Source organism: Pungitius pungitius, chromosome 1 (genome assembly GCF_949316345.1).
Source record: "Pungitius pungitius chromosome 1, fPunPun2.1, whole genome shotgun sequence".
In the NCBI taxonomy this organism is placed as follows: domain Eukaryota; kingdom Metazoa; phylum Chordata; class Actinopteri; order Perciformes; family Gasterosteidae; genus Pungitius; species Pungitius pungitius.
In genome coordinates this window covers 30,540,419-30,558,261 of record NC_084900.1, presented here as the reverse complement: position 1 = coordinate 30,558,261, position 17,843 = coordinate 30,540,419, and the positions used below count along the sequence as shown (strand labels likewise).

General features: G+C 41.3%; 1 protein-coding gene across 2 annotated transcripts in view; it reads left to right on the top strand.

The window, feature by feature from the left end:
- The first annotated feature begins 371 nt into the window (after positions 1 to 371).
- The window catches only part of camkvl (CaM kinase-like vesicle-associated, like), a 31,979-nt gene continuing 14,507 nt past the window's right edge, over positions 372 to 17,843 (top strand). Inside the window, exon 1 of one of the 2 annotated variants that reach the window (XM_062564772.1) lies at positions 372 to 613. The gene's annotated coding sequence lies outside the window, so the exon portion shown is untranslated. Of the gene's footprint in view, positions 695 to 17,843 lie in introns of both variants that reach the window. The other variant, XM_062564771.1, reaches the window with a different exon arrangement.

Sequence of the window (17,843 nt, the reverse complement as noted above, 5' to 3'; positions counted from 1 at the left end):
CCCGCTGGTAGCCTGGATTTCACATGTAGCATTGGTTTCAAGAGGAGAACAGTTTCCTCTCATTTCTTCTTGTCTTTTTCGAGTGCATATCTGACAAAGATTGATGTTATTGTCCATCCGTGTGCATCAAGTGAGATGAAACGGTGATCGTTGAGGTTATAATCCCACGGTGTAATCCCAACCACTCCCAATCCCCTGCCTGCCAGCTAGATGAACTTCTCTGACAGACACACAGACAGACAGTCTAGTTGAGCCAAATAAATTTGGGCCTCCAGCCGCCTTTAATAAGGACCTCATTATTCAAATATGCCCACCTGCTAGGCACAGACATAGAGAGATGGAGAGGGAAGGATAGAGGGTGTGTGTGTGTGAGAGAGAAAGGGGGGGGAGAGATGAAAGATTATCTATTTCTCATTGGTGGGACACAGTGAGTGAGTGAGTGGGAGGGAGGGCGGCGGCCAGAAACAAGCAAACTAATTCTCACCGAGGAGCAGACAGTCGTGCCAGAACAGGAGCTTCGGTCAAATCCCTTCTCTGACCCTCCCCCCCATAAGCGAAGGACCGTTATTATTGTCAGTCGATTCTCCTTCCCCGAGTCCAGGTCGGCTACCAGGTGAGACCAGAGTTTCCATTTGTTGGATAAGGGGGCTGCGAACACACGCACCCACACTTCGCCAAGCCGCGACAACTCAAGGTAAGACACGATGTAAAATCTCTAAGCGTGGTCCGTTCGTTTGGTCCAACAACTGGATTTAATCCCCGCTGAGAGCAGTGGACAAAAAAAAGAGAGATGATAGAGGGTTTGAGCCATGCTGATGCGCGCTGTAACGCGCGTAAACCCGCTGCAGCGAACAGCTCATCGTCACTCGCACGAGAGAAAGCTAAAGAAAAGTGATTTTCCTGCCAACAGCAAGTTTCCCCTTCAACGATCTGTTATAAACAATCTGTTATAATATATGCGGGCAACGGACTTGTTGAATTTTGAAGTGCGTAAGTGTTTGCCTACGCGTAAATGGGGCGATCGGGGCGAAGTGATTTGGCTGCAGTTTTTTTTTTATTTGCTTTAAAATACAGGCTACCTGTTTATCATTGCAGAAAGAAGATATTTTGGAAATAGACACTCAGCCTTGAGTGAAATGTTTTTTTTTTCTTTTCTTTTTTAAAATTTGTAACCTCTCCTCATGACATTTAACAATGAAACACAGTGCAGTCGTTATGTCCTATTGAGAAGTTTCATAACAGAGTTACTGTTTGCACTGTAACGGATTCTCTGCTGTCAGATTCAGCGAAGAAGCATTTAGTGTGGTCTTTTTCAGGTATTCCCTGGTTATTATTACCAGCCGCTTTACTCCTCCATATTGGGTCACCATATTGAATTCAGGATTATTTTGATAGGTTAAAAAAAGGACATTTGGAACAACTGATGTGCTACAATGTTGAAAGAGATGGAGTTATTAAAATACAAAAGAGATTAAGTGTCTATCAAAGCCACAACAAATTTTATATATATATATATATATATATATATATATTTTTTTTTTTTTTTGAAGAGTCCACTGCCTACTGGCCTCATTAACTTGTTTTAAATGATTGTCGTTTTGATGAACAAGGAGAGCAACAGTTAGAAAAGGCAACATCCCAGAAAGTCGAGCGTAGATTGCTGAACTAAGAAGGAAAACAAAGTGTCAGACAAAAATAGGCTACAGGGATGACCAAAGGGGGCAAGAGAGAGAAAGAAATGAGTAAAGAAAACACAGATGGGGAAGAAAAGCTTGCTCTACATTTCAGAAACAACGGTGCAAAGAACCTTCTATCAGACCGCATTTCTCTCATAGTTCACACCTGGCTGCTGAGCTGTCAGCCTCACATGCAATATATCACATGATGGTTTCAACGGAATTAATCTATGTGTTACCTGCACAGCCTGCTCCTTAGAAACATCCACATCTATCCAACTATCTGTCTGTCTGTCTATCTATCTATCTATCTTTCTATCTATCTATCTATCTATCTATCTATCTATCTATCTATCTATCTATCTATCTATCTATCTATCTATCTATCTATCTATCTATCTATCTATCTATCTATCTATCTATCTATCTATCTATCTATTTATCCATCTAGCTATCTATCCCTTTGAGGTCCTTCAAGTCAATCTGTAAGCTTTATGTTTCAACTCATCTCATTTTGAGAGCTTGGGAAAAGGCTGCAGCCTAAAGGACAAAAGGCTTTCAAATGATTTGTGTGCCGTTGAGTGCAAACATTAAAGCTATAAAAAATGCCCTACTTGAAGATCTCTGGACAAACCAGACAACCACAAGCCGACACAACATGCAAACCGAACACATTCGGCTTTAGGAAGGTGATGTTCAATCGTGTGTGTGTGTGTGTGTGTGCGCATGCACGCCATGTTTTTGTAATCGCCAACGTGCTCTTTTTGAGCAAATCGAAAAGGCAACTCACGTTACAGAGTAGCAATCATACACATAGTAAAGCCTTTTTAAAGTCTGGGCTTCCTTTATTGGAGATTTTCAGCTTAATGATCAATGATGTGCACTTAGAAACATTTGGAGAATTAATTATATAAGAAAATGAAATTGAGATGTAAATCCTCTTAGTAGAATAATAACTTACTTATGTTTTTTTTTTTTTAGGAATACAATGGAGCCACAACTGAAATCGGCTTGTTTTTTTACTGCATCCCCGCCATGACTTTATCACATTTGTTTGGTCGCCTGTCCAATTTTTAGATATCTGACAAAGCTATAAATTTCAAATTAGGTTTGGGGAAAGACACAGTATGTCATGGTCCAAGGGCTTTTATTCTGCAAATAGAAAAACGCTGACACTGTCGTAGTCAAGATCTTAGAGTGCCTTTTCACATTTCCATGGCTTGAACTCAATTACATAGAATAGCTCTGACTGCTACACGTCTATTGATTACCCAACACTGATTCATGAGAAGAAGGGTGCAAATAATGACTTTATGAAGGCAAAGCAGAAGAAGGAATGAGGATTGTGAGGAGAAGTGATGCTGATGTGTACAGTAACATTGGTGGTATTGATCAGCCCACAGATTTCTCTGAGTTGACTCACTGCAGTCTGAACAGAGAGGTTGAAGGAAATGTACTTTTTAGAACAAAACAGGAACATGGACTGGAACATATTGGCTATTGATAAGATTGTTTTTAACGTCAGAGAGAAAGAGGGTGCAGTATATGCGGCCCTGACCAAGAGGAAGGGGCACCTTTGCAGATTTATCATTTGATAAATGGAAAGCTTTTGTGCAGATACTGGTGCAATGGTGCACATCAATATCCCATTACAATGTAATGCAACACCACAAATGGCTGTTAAAGTAACAGTGGATGTGTAAACAGCCTCTGGTTCTTCTGTCGTTGAATGAGGATGTTTCCCTCTGAGATTCTTCTGCTGAGGCACGAGAAAAAAAAGGTGTTGCTGCAATCTGCAATCACAATGTCCACCTGAAAGAACGAACGTGTTCAAACATTGGAAGCCCGTTTGGGGTTATTCTGCACAAATTCAGCCGTACGACTTCTCTCGTCCTGGGAGATTAATTTGTCAGATCACAGGTCAAGTAAAAGCGCTGCGTTTGCAAAGGCAGGAGCAGCTCTGTCGGCCCGCAGGCCAGAAGAACAACTGGCTAACATCAGGAAGAACATCATGTTTTATCATTTTTGTTAGATATAGGAGGAAAGATTTCTATTGGACCTAAACTGGCATTGAGGAGGAGCAGGTCCTCTCGCCGCCAAAACAAAACCCAATCACATGCAATGTGTGGTCTCCTAACGTCAATGTCAACATAACAAACGTGAGTGAGTGTTGGATGGTGCCTGGTCCTTTTTCTCCTATCCTTTTCAGATCTGTGTCTGCCTGGTTGACACTTTCTGCTTGGCCCTCTGACCTTGCACTCCTCAACCAGGACAAGACAGTGACTCCCTAACTGAGCACTATGAAAGAGCTTTTGATTATCACACCAGCACAGAGGCCGGGATAGTTTACGTACGATGGCTGTAAGATATTAAGATGTGCGTTGATCAATCAACGGGACTTTTCAACCCTCTCTTCGGTGTGACGCAGTGTTTCCTCCCCATTGCAATATTTGGTGTCAAGTAATGACATTGTATGTGCACACGAGGCTCATGAGATAATGCTGATGTTAGCAAAGATTTGGCAAATGTTGTCCAAGCTGAAAGACTTACGGTGGAGAGGATGAAGAGGCACACAAAAGTAGCTGTTGGGCCAAAGGAGTCAGCGGAGCCACGTGTACAATCCAAACCAATCCAAACCGCTCCGCGGTCATTTCCACACACATGGCCTGTGTTACATAAACATGAGCTTCAGAATGCACTGCACACACAGCATATGTTTGTATATTTCCCTTAACTGAGTTGGATGCCGGAGGTATCTCATGTCCTGTCCTCCTTGCTCATCTTCTGCCTTCCTGCTCTCACACTACACATCTCATCTGCTCCGTCTGTGCCATCTGAGCCCCCTCTGTTCCCTGGTGAACCCGCCAACATGCTTTCTGTCTTAATTATCTGTCCATCTATCCATCTGTCTGTCTACCTGTCTATCCGTGCATCCATTTGTCTGTCTATCTTTGTATCCGTCCATCCATCTGTCTGGCAGTCAGTCTGTCTGATTATCTATTTTCAGTAGAATATGAGAATAAAGCAAGAATTATTTTTTTAATTTTTATAAAAAATATGCTGTTGGGAATATACTACTTTTAAATCTGGTGGTTTCAAATGTACAGAGTTGCAGTGCAACAGTAGCCACGTCAGTAATGATGAAATTGTTTCCTAGCATAGTGCACATTAAATGTAAGTATAAAGTTGCTGCTTATGGAGGCGTAAAAGGTCCTAAAACTGACTCAGTAAAGGTGATGCTACTTAAGGTTTAAAAAAAGCAAGTCAGTATGTCAGACATTTCATTTCCTTCAGAGCACAAAGCACACCGTTAAGCTTCAAATAAATCATTTATTTTTCATCTTATCTTTTCAAGGCAAATTTGAAATAGATCTACTCTAAGCAATCAGCAAGCAGGAGTGAAAAAACAAACACCACAAATGGACCACAGAAAATAGAAAGATCTGGCAATTCAGTAAGAAAATAGAAGCTAGCTGGAATACAAGGTTAATACGATAGAAGCTGAGAATGAACGTGTGGTGTCATCAAAGACTTAAATACAAATGATTATTTACCCCACCAATATAGGCTATTATTGGTGTGCATTATGCAGCAAGCCCCAAATCATGACATATTCATAATTAGCATGAAACCAGTTTATGGCATAATTTACCAGACCATTACTTCAGATTGATGTGCTGAATGACTTGCATGAACATAATCAATGTGAGAGGCTCTAGATTTGTAGATTTGTAGCAGAATCTTTCCCCATCAACAGAGACCAGGGATTCCACTACACTTGTGTAGAAGTGTGATTCATAAAAGACCAATAGGAAATTGAAAATATCAGTTGGATTTAGGAGGTACACTGTGCACATGCATTTCTGATACCAGATGAAATCCTGAAAGATGATGATTTCCTGAATCCATGTTACGTAGGTTTCACCACTTCCTTTAGAAAACCAGCAGCAGCTTGTGAATCCCTTCACTCCGATGGCAGAATGGAACCTGAACACAGATTATCAACATTCTTTTGTTGCATAGTGAGTAAATATTGGTCCCTTTTTACGGTAGGTGAAAATGACCTTGTCCATAGACCTTTCTATGGCACAGCAACACACTCTTGCACGATCTGGAAAGTAATGTTTGCAAGCAACCCAGCGTTCATAAAGGACGGTACTTCATTTCATCATTTCAACCATCGGAGGAGCTTTTATTACTCTTCCTATTTTGCCAGATGTAGTTATTAGTTACAGTTAATAGCTATTGTAACAGTTTAACACTTAGAAAATTCATTTTAAGTCAATCGTGTAGCAGAATTGCATTTGGAAACTACAATATTTTGCTCTACATTGTCATAGTTGCATATTCAAAGCTTCAAAACATTTACAATGGCAGAAATCCAAGATCAAGGTCACTGCCAAAATGTATTAGCTGAACTTCAGCCAAATTAATTCGTTTATAATATTTCAGAGATGAGGCCACGAAATAACATCAGCATTTGTTATTCCACTAACACACAGGGACATCAGTGACTCTCTTGCACACAAAAACACACGCACGGTAATTGTGTTTGTTTTAATGGTTTGCTTCTGGCCAATAAAACCAGAGAAGAACAATAGAAGAACCACAAAACTATGAACCTTTATTAAAGCAATGAATTAAATTCTCAACACAGCGAGGGAGGAATGAAACTCGTGAAATTCTCACAGTTGAGGCGGGTTTAAGATTCTCATCAAATCGTTGCACTCACACCACAATTCACTGTAATGCAAAGGTGAGCATGTGTTGCGTTCCAGAGTCACAGCTCTGCTTCGAGTGTTGCAATATGTTTCCAATGACTTTTGGGCAAACTAATGGAGAATGAAACGAAATTCAATGAAATTCCCACACTATCAGACATGTGTAGCTTTGTTTGGAATTTGTAGAATCTATTTATTCCCCCCTGCATGTCATTTGCGCTGAATGTGTTCACAGCTTTTCAAATTTCTGCCTAGTGTTTACTTGACAGATGGAAAAGAAAATGTGGCTATTGATTGCTAACCTTAGCTCAATGCTGTCAGACTTCATTTTCAAAACCTGCTGAGTGCAATAAGAAAAAAAGATGAGCTCTTTTGCTTCACTTTGTTGCAGGATACTGAATCAACCAGTTTTCAAGGCCTTGTAAATACATGTGGGGAGGAACGATGAATTAATAATGAGTTATCCCATCCGCACTTACATCTGGTGTAAGAGAGAGAGAGGGGGGGGGGGAGCACAGAGGGAGTGGAAGTGACAGAGACACAAAGAGGGAACAGAAAGACAAGATAGATTAGAGGCAAAGAAAGCCAATGGAGGTCGAGAGTACCTCATTAAACCGGCCTCCACTACTAGACCCTGTAGATGCTGTCCTCCCTGTCTCCACGTCCTCATCTGTCATGTGTCCATGTTCCCATCCCTGTTCCCTTTTCCACTTTCGTAATGTTTTATTTCTTAGACCGTGTCAACTTTCTCTTTCCTCTCAGGCCATCACTTGCTTCCTTGTGCCTATTTTAGTCATCTTTCCTCAAGCTGTCCTTAATTGTCTGTGGCATTAATCTGTTGTGCGAATGACTGCAGTTGCCTTTTGTTATGGGGAGGAATTGTAAACAGGAAGAGGAGACAGTGAAACTATCCTGGCATAGTTTGTCTTCCTGCAAATAGACCTGTGAAGGCCAGGCTACTCCATCTGGCCCAAGTTCATGTTATCTGAGTCCACTCACCTGTTAATTGGGGTTTTTCCTCATGCTGGTCCAGACTGAACCAAGCTATATTTGGAGCTCTCGGCTGCCCTGGCTCACTGATTCTTTGAGTTCAGCAAAAAAAGTTTGGCAAAAACTAGGTTAGATTCTGGGCCATCAAAGAGTAGCTAGGACAGATCAGATAAAAAGGCAAACGAAACCTATAAATACTACACACATAAATTAGTGCAATTGTGATTACTGTCATAATGACGACATTAAAATCAATCAATTAAAAGCAGAAGTAACTATGCATCAAGCGTCAAGTGTTTATGATAATAATATTAATACATGTATTTTGTGTGGGGCTTTAAGAGGGACAAAAGGGACTTTACATGGCAAAAACAGAAACACCAACAACATGAATAAGGCCAACAAATGACTTTACTAGGGTAAGAAACATATGTAACCAGCATCGCAGGTTTAAAGCAGATTTAAATAGATACGTTTTAATTAGTCCCCGTTATATTCATCATTTGGATATTATCATTTGTTCTTCCTCAACCAGCCCCGGCTACATCCCTGCTTACGTAACGCCCCATCCAACAAGCCACTGCTTTATCAGGCCTTCAACTGGGGCTCCCCGTCGCATCATAACGACGGCTGCCAAAACTGCAACCCCTCAACTTCTGGAAGCCGTTCCCCAGAAGGACAATATGATATCGCTAAGGCAAGCTGAGGACATCTGCAGCGCAGCATTTTTAATTGAAAGCAATTATGGAAGGGAATTTGCATAAGAGGAAATGGTTAGTATTGAAGGAGATAGACACAAGCAAATAAACTGCGGGGATAATAAGGTACACTTGAAATGCTTTTATCATTGGACCAGCGGGGAAGCGCCAAGTGTCACGGTTCTCCACTGTTTCCTCTTTGGTTTTAACGCATGGAGGGGTTCAGTGGATGAATGTAGGCCTTACTGCTGCGGCGACGTTGCTTCAAAAAAGCCAAGACAGAAATGAGGATTAGGACGGGTTTTCGGGGCTGTAGAGAGTTCAACGGCTCAAACTATCTATCCGCTCTGTAGCAAAGTGAACCACAGAGAAAGAGGAGATAAATGGGGGAAAGAAAAAGAGGTCAAAATTAAGCCGGATTTATTGGCTTAGCTGGTCATAAAGCAGACTTTATCCTCCCATCGCATTATGCAAGCCAAGATTTCGGCCCGCTACAGGTGAAGGATGCTCTGCAGACACACATTCTCTCAGTCTCTCTCGCTCATCTTTCTCCTCTTTCATGTATATTTATTTCTCTCTCGGGATCGACAAGTTTAATACTTGTGGTGGTTCAACACAAGGTCACATTTCCACACTGAATTAGAATTGTTGTCTGATTCTCCACCTTGTCCTCCTCCGAGCCTTCCACACATCCCCAATTCCTGACCTTTTGGCTTTTTCTCTTTCCTCTCTGCCTTTTTCACTTGGTGTTATCACAGAAGGATTCCCTTGAATGGTTAAATGCATTTAGCGATCCATAACAGAAATCTTTTCCCGATGCATTGTCTCTGATGGAAATGCTGAGTCATAGTGTCTTTGACTTATTACTTAATATGTTATTTCACTTTATGCCAGATGATCCTACAGAGCAGTCCAGTCGAGGCACCGCAGGCAGAATTTAAGAAAAGGAATATGTAAATGTATGTATAAATAGGTACTTAAATGTTGTAATAAATGTAAAATATCTGCCGCAGCACCGCTATTGGTGGTTTCGCTCAAAATGCAAACAGTTTTATTGCTGATGAATTGAAAAAAATTGCCGTTGCATGCATGCTTGTTTGTTTTTTTGTTTGTACATTAAAATACCTTACATACACACTAGCATTGACTGGAAATGAACACATCAGCTTCCTTGATTGATAATCTGCTCACAAAATTCAACACCCTCAGAAATACTGAGCGGTCTCTGTCCGCCTTTGAAGAGACTTGTTACGGAGAACAAGTGTCTGTGGGGAGCAGGATTGTTTGGGGTTGGGGGAGAAAACCATTCCAGTCTACCTCAACAAAAAACAGCTTAAAAAACACCAGCAAGAGAAAGAAAGTAGAGAAAAAGCAGCTAAATAGGAAAAGACCTAGAGGATGCTCTGCCTTTGCTCTGACCTGGTTCCAGTTAATCCGCCTACTTTACACGATCAACGTACCTCCACGCTGTATTTATAGAGCATTTTGCTCTGTGTTGGAGTGTGTAAGCTGTGTGTAGGACATCATGAGTGTCATTTTTTTTATTTTATACGGCCATAAATGCAGAATTTAAAGCCTGATTTTTAGAGTGATTGTTAAAGTAATTCAGTTTCTCTGACAGCACATCAGGGTTATTTTCAAGAACAAACTTGATATTGTAAAATGATTAAAACGGGGATTTTTGAAGAAAGGGAAGGCTGGAACATGCTGGCTTGGTTGACATGTGCCGTGCGCATTGCAAGACTCTCATTCTTTTAAATGAGGCCTGTCAAACAGTGTCGCAGGGGGAGACAGTGCAGAGGAGCTCAAGTCGACATCATCGTTGTTATGTTCATTGTTAGTGTGACAATGTGTGCGCCAAAATGAATGGTCATCCATCCAATAGACATTTCCATCAAAACCAGCAACCTCATAGTGATGACGAGAGGGAAAGCAGAGAGATCACCAAAATCAGTAGCAGGAGGATCTATTCAACAAAGACATTGCCGTATTGCCACACCTACTCAAATTGCAAGACATGTTGTTTTTGCCTTGAACATGTCACAAAGGCATTTCATCCCAACCTCCTGGGCTTCACTGTTAACCACCAGACATTCCTCAGACACCTTCATCAAACTTCGGTGTAATGAAGAATAACGAATGAATTCAATTTAATTCAGCTGATACTTGTAATTCAATTCAATTCACCCATTTTCCCAGTTTCCAAACGCTTAAACCAGCTTTTGCACGTGCACCTTTCACTCGAATGGGGCCGGTGAAAAGGGAATTTCAAGCACCAAACATGAATCTTATCTTCATTTGACCACAAGATACTGGTGTTCTCCTACTAAAATAGGAACCCAGAAGAAGATTGAACATACGCTCACCTTCAGCAAGCTTCACAGGTGTACTGTATGCTATAAGGTGTGAGTAGTAGACCCACACACTATTTAAAAATAGAGAAGGCCCTGACAGTCCTACACAAACCCTCCCAGCAGAGACCTCTCTGTTAAAATGGTCTCCAGCCTTATGACTCTTATCCAAAACTTCAATCACACTGCTCCTTTCTCCTCCTCTTCTCTGTTCCTCCTCCCTCTTCTTCTTCTCTTCTCCCTCTCCAGGGAGGGGATTTTGCTTCTATAAGTATTCCATCACACTGAATATTTCACAAAAGCACTTTTTCCCAAACAGACACAAACACACACAAACACACACACACACACACTACTGACTTTCTCACGGAATCGTTCCCACTTTCATTCCCTCACGCTCTTTACATCTGTCATCTTCCATGCTTTGTTTCCGTCTCTGATTCTTCCCCTCCTCTTGTCATCTTCATCTCAATTTCTCATTTTCTCCTCTGCATGTTTCTCATCGCGTGAATGCAGAGCTCACTCTTTATTCACTTTTCTCTCACCCTCTACCAAACCTCTTTCCTCCTTCCGCTCTTATTTTAAAACACGTTAGCTTCTTATGTCACTCTTTTACGACTTTTTCCAGGATTGCATTTGGAATATTAAAGCAATAACATTTCGAGGGTGTTGTCAGGCCTCCGCTGTGCAACCTAAGCTAACAACCTGTTATTTTGAGTGTGCAGTCATGTGGAACGCTGGGGTCAATGTGAACAGCAACTCTACATATATATTATATTGCTCATATTGCTCATTATAACACGGGTAGATGAAATACGGCGTTCTGATTGGTTGAGAGCGAGTCACGGGGGTGCATTATTGAGCGATAATGTACAGGCAACCTTCAAACTGTTACATTTTTGGACGATAAAGTACAGCCTCTCGTACCTTATTGCTTTAATAATGCACCCCCCAGTGACTCACTCTCAACCAACGAGAAGGCTAGATTTCATCAACCCGTATTATTAAAGTCTTGAAAGCATTGCACTCCTTGTGATCAATACACTGTCTGCTTGGCCTTTATGCCATCTTCCTGCATTGTCTCTCCGTAATGCAGCCCACAGAGTCAAAACTATTAGTTCTCGAGTCAGTTCAGCCACATTGCTGTAAAAAGGTTGCAATAAGGTCACCGTTTACGTGTTCAGAACGGTTGACCTAAAGTTCTATTAGAGGTGCTACACGCTGTTAAAGCTTTCATTCAGCTTTCACTGCAAATACCGTAGAACTGTAGCTCACAAAAGTGTATATAATCAGGCATAAGTTACTTTCCAAGATAACATATGGGACTCATGTAAGAGTTGGTAATGCGATGATTCATGTTTAATGTGCATAAGTCTATTTGATAGCCTTAGTGTTTGTTTGTGTCCTGCACATTCAGCCGGCAGGGATTTCATATTTAAATTACCTACAAATAAATTAGTTTTAGTCTCGAAAATGATATTCTTCACTTCACTACATCAGGATTAGTCAAAGCTTGTGTGTTTTGAAATGCCTCCAAACAATTCCCCTTGGCGAAACAATTGCCGTTCTGAACGTAATGACTGTACTAACATTTCCCCCTCTTCTGCCTCCCATTCATCTTCTTTGTCCGAGGCGGATATTTCATCTTTAGAACACACGCTGCTGGAAACATTTGAAACCAGTTCTCGTTGGAGGACCTGGTTGATATCTTAGCACTGGGAACTTCACAACGGCATGCTGCTAAACAGCCGAGAGTGAACAGGCGCCTGCAGTAGCCTCGGGTTGGTCACTCCAGAGTCTCCAACTCAGTGTGCACTGTGACATTCTCATGTCTCTATGTGAGCATAATCCGAGACGCAGACTACACCTGAAGCACCCGCGCAGTGCAGCACCAGTGCTTTAGTATTTATCTGACGGAATATTAAAGTCCAGTAGCTGTACCGCCACAAAATTCAGTGTTTTAATTAATTCATTAATTAATTAGAAGCAAACTCCCTACAAAAAAAAAAAAAACTGGATAAAGAAAGAAGACCAGGGGCCACAAATAGGAACTAACCAACAAGCAGATGATGAACACATAAGGGGTTACAAATAACCTAAAAACCTCAAATCAAGTTTCTTTTCGCAGCAGATTGATGTTTAAATTCCACTCCACACCCATCCAGCATTACTGTCATCTACGCACACGGGATTGGGTCATCGTGAATCGCCTGGAAATTGGAATTCTTGATAGGGAGCTGCCATGAGAGGACCACCGGTGCAAAACGGTGGTTTAAAAGTAATTCTCTGACCTGCGTGTGAGTGTGCGTGTGTGTGTGTGTGTGTGTGGGGGGGGGGGGGCTCCAGCGGCTGACGTACCCAAACTGGACCATGTCTGACCATCATATCATCAGCCTTTTTTTCCTCTTTCTCCTTTCTGTGTTCAGCATAGATTTTGTCCATTCGCTTGGCCCTTCTCTGTCTCTGTCTCTGTCTTTTTCACTTTCCCTGGAGGAAAAATGACCTAATTTTCATCTCAAGACTCATGCCTGAGCAGGCTTCTTGTCATCAAGCAAACATGCACACATGCAGAGGTGCTAGTGCATATGTAACACCGTTTTTGACCATAAAACTCTTTTAGGAATAATGACTATCCCTCTAATATCCCAAAAAAACAAGAGTTTGGTATTTTTACTTTTTAAAAACCTTGTAGTCGGTGTAAGAGCAAACATTCCAACATTTCCAACATAATCTCAAATGACTTTATGATTATCAAATGACAGTATTTCTGTATGTAACAACGAGACGTGTGTTTATTTGTGGCAGCTATATTCATAGTCCCTGTGCTTTGTTGTTGAGAACATAAGGGTCAGTACAAATAAGGGTCTGTACACATAAGGGTCTGTACACGTGTGTGAGGCAAAGCCTTCAGGATTCACTTTACTGCAAATGTGACTAAGAACAGAGACGACCGCATCCCAAAAAGCGAGCGATACGTCGCCTAGCAGAGCTGTCCTTGTACCCCTCAAACTCAAAGGCAGTTCGGCAGACTATAATGAGCAAAGATGAATCAGTGACTATGAAATAATTGTTCTTATGAACAGTAAAAATTGCTATTCTATTTAAGCATTTACTAAGCCAGATCAATTCTAACAAATACTTGATTCCAAGTTTGCAGGCATTTGCTGAATAACGAGGTAGTGGTAAAAAGCACCAAAACACCATTACCGGAATGCTGCTCTGGTCGTGTCTTTTTTTTACTTTTAATATTGCAGTCAATGAAGCGACATGACATTTTTTTACATTACCAGCTAAAGCTCTTTGTCGATGGAATTTTGTCTCAGTTAACGGGAATCAACAGAGATGTAACATACGGAGTAGATAGAGCGAGAGTGAGAGAGGTTTTAATTGCGAGAATATATTAAAGGAAGTGGGGAGGTGGTGAACTTTACTTTGCTGGCAATGAGCTTCCGGCTGGGGAGAGACAGTGAGGGTTGTGTGAGAGCAATGCGATAGCTTGTGTCTGAGTGTTAGATTGTGTCTCTCCCCGTGTCACTTTTACTATCAATGGGTGTGTGTGCGTGAGTGTGCATGCAAACTGAGGTGTGGATTGGGCCTCTCAATTTAGGTCTGTTTTTTTTTTGGAGGGGCACTTTGCACTCCGTGTTTAAAGGCCACTAAAAGACAGAAGCAATGCATTTGGTATCAACGGTACACGCACAAACACACACACAACTGGATGCGGTGAAAGAACGTTTTGCAATTCGCTTAACACATTTACCTGTGCATTTGAACATGTGTGTGCATGTGTGTGTTTTACATGGGTCATCGGAGAGAAAGAAAACTTCTCTCCCCAGTGAAGGGTTAAAGAGCTGAGTGTGCGTGTGCACGAACACACTCAGATGTAACGCCACGTCTCAACGACTTGGAATGAAACTCCCTTCTGGTGCATGAGTGATGCGACTTTTATCAAACAACTTCATTTGTGCGCGTGTGTTTTGGAAGGGCTCTTCTGGTTACACATAATCCCCTTTTGGATGCTTGAGACACCCTTGGGTGAGAAGAATATATACTTTCTCTCTCTCTCTCTCTCTCTCTCACACACACACACGTATAATGCACATTCACACACTCATGGTTAGAGGCTACCATCGGCCCTCCACATTCTTTCCCCTGAGTATTACTTAGCCTCTCCTAATATTTTATGCTGATTTCACTTCTGAAACGTTAGCAATATTGCCTCCCTCATTCTTTTCTGGGGTTAACGTGGCATTCTGAGAGAGGCACCTGTGACGGCGCGATAGGACGGGAGTCGGTGAGTTAATGATTTTTTGGTTGACACGTGGGTCATGTTCTATCTGCCTGGAGGGGCAATTCTTTTCTGCACCACAAACCTTTCACATTAAGTATTTTGCATGAGTGAAGCATGAGGTGTAGTTTTGATTCCATTTTTCACTTTTTGTATTGTTTCTTACTGTTATGCCATCGCTCTTGTTTGTATCGTTATTGCAAACCTTGTAAAGCGTTATACAATTAAAATGTCTTTTTACTATTATTATTGTGAAGATCATCCAAAACTACCAAGGAAATATTCATCTCCAAACAAAAAGCTGGCTTGTTCAGGGGACAGGTGCAATGCAGCTTACATACTTTGGGTGAAAGAAATATAAGGCTGTATCGATTGTTATTATAATTAAATTCACTGTTGTACATTGGTAATATTTACTGTATGTCCTTGCTCTCCCGCAGAAGCACACAATTCTCTGAAGGCACATTTGCTCACAGCTCGGTGATTGGTGTGGTTCATATACGGGATGTGGTCACAACAAATCTAACACCCTTACAATTTTGCACAAAAAAAATACAGTATACGAGAGCCCAGCCATTTTATTGGATACTCCCTCTCCTTAATGTTCAATTTGAACAACTTATATAACACTTAGTTATATCCTGTGGCCCACATAGGTGAGACAAATCAAAATAATTCTATCCAGTGCAATTCAACCCCTCACTTAGACAATTCCAGGAAACACCAAACCTTATGGGCTTCATAAACGTGGGGTTTGTGAAGGGAAATGTCTCACCAATTCTTGGATGGATGTTCATGTTCTCCATAGACTGAATTGTCTTGTTCATTGACTTTTTATCTACTGCCATAATCATTTTGAGTCTTTTACTTGTCAAATAGATAGAAAGTGAAATGAAGACAAAGCAGCACAAACCACAAAGTGATTTTAAGGAGAGAGAGAGAGCATAAATAGTCATACACTGTGTATCTTACGAAAAATTGACATTTATGCTTCATGCACAACATGTATCTAATTTATGACTTACTTCCTTTTTTTTTACTCATTTGTGAACCCCTAGTAAGCCTCCACCCCCCATCGCTTTCTGGCTAGCTGTCATGTACAGATCTGCTTCTTCGATTTCAATTTCACGTCCCAACTTGCAGAGGAAGTGCTTGTTCCTGCGACTTTTTGCGAGATTTTGTTCGTATCCGTGTCTATTCAATTTATCGGCACAAAGGTTTACTCACAGATACACGCGTTCACAAAAAGCACACAGCAGTCATCATTCTGTGTATAATATACATGCTGTGTGTATGTGCCTGCCTGCTGCTTTTGCCTCAGGCTGTTCTGGTGTCAGAAAAAGCAAGTATGTCAGCCACATATTGCATCATTCTACAGACTCACGTGCACACATGACACACACACACACACACACTTTTGTCAAAACAATAAAATGGAGGTACTGCAGCCCTTCTCCCCGGGGACGCACTTACCGTTCAAGACCTGCACAGCTCCACTTTCCTAATGAGGAGACAGGATACAGAGGACACATGGGGGGAAGGAGGGATGTAGGGAAAGAAGTACTTCTGACATGCCGGCAGAAGGTTTAGATCCACACAGGTCCTATCATTTAGAACAATACGGAAATGTTCACATGCTGTGTGTTCATTTGTGTGAGGAGTCTTTTGTGTGTGTGTGTGTGGCAAGACATTCATTTGGTAGAGTTGATGTGTCTGTTTTTCTTAATGGGGTTCTCTCTCTTCCTGGGAAGATGTGATGAATTTTCATCAGAGCGTTTCCCTTATTAAGGCTGTTTCTGTCATTGTGTATGCACACACACACACACACACACACACACACACACACACAGACGGACAGACCTTGGATTTGAACTGCTCTGTGAGAAATAAGGCAAGTAGGGTTTTTAACAAGCACAGTAAGAAGACCGGGGGACTGGGAACTGGGAAGAAGCAAATGTAACGGGTATGAATACAACACATACACAAAAACCAACCATTATGTGGTATCCACACATGTGTAACTTATGATACTGTAAGTTTTGCATAAGAGTGTGTAGTGTTGAGTAAAGACGAATCAAAGGTTTATTTTATGGAATCCAAAATAATCAAATTTCCAGGGGAAGGAAAACATATTGAAATGGGTAAATGAAAATAAACTAATACGGTATTAAAAATATTTATTCATTACATACTACAAAGGTGTAAAAACGGTCAAACTGCGCCACCATTTTCAATGCTCTAAAATGTTCTGTACAACATTGATGAAACTGTGAGATTTAAGTTGAGGCCACTGCTAGGGGGGAATACTACACTTTGGAGTAACTCCCGTTAGAACACAGAAATCCTCACAACAGAAATGGTGCATCCTGCACTCGTATCCCAGTTTGTACATTTATATGTATGACATGTAGGAGGCTCACCATGGGTGCACAGCCTCTCAACAACGGCATTCAATATCCAAGGGGAACCAACACCAAAAAGAATCAAGACAAATAAACAAACAACCCCACGTGATTAAGCAATGTAAATTAAACAAAACATCACAACACAAGGCAAAAAAAAGAGGCAAATCAGTGACTGGTGAACCAGCGCATAAATACATGGGCTATTAACATATACAGTCACCCATCAAAGGCAGGATGACAACGGCATTTCTGTAACACGATACACTGCGAGACGCTGAGGGCTGCGTTCCCAACTGTACACCTTATTCTGCATTCACTTGAGGAAGCATTCCCCACCACATTAACAAGGCGTGACACTATCCTTGTGCTGCTACGCAACACACAAATGATTGATGAAAAGGTGTAGAGCAGTAATTATTGCAAATCTTTTGAAAACCTGATATGGTTTAAATGACCATTTAAGAGAGTTTTGTTTATACCTCTGTCCAAAAAGCTCAGAAAATCATTACTCATTTGTGTATTGCTTGCTTGCGTGTGTGTGTGTGTGTGTGTGTTTGTCTATGTATAACAAGACAAGACGACACAGAAGGTGTGCTCCCACAATACTGTACATGTGTGTGTCATTATTAATCTAATCTACCTGCTCACCCATCCGCCGCACAAGGAGGCTAGTGTAGCATTTCTGGTGGTCGTAAAGTCCTGGAATGGAAAACA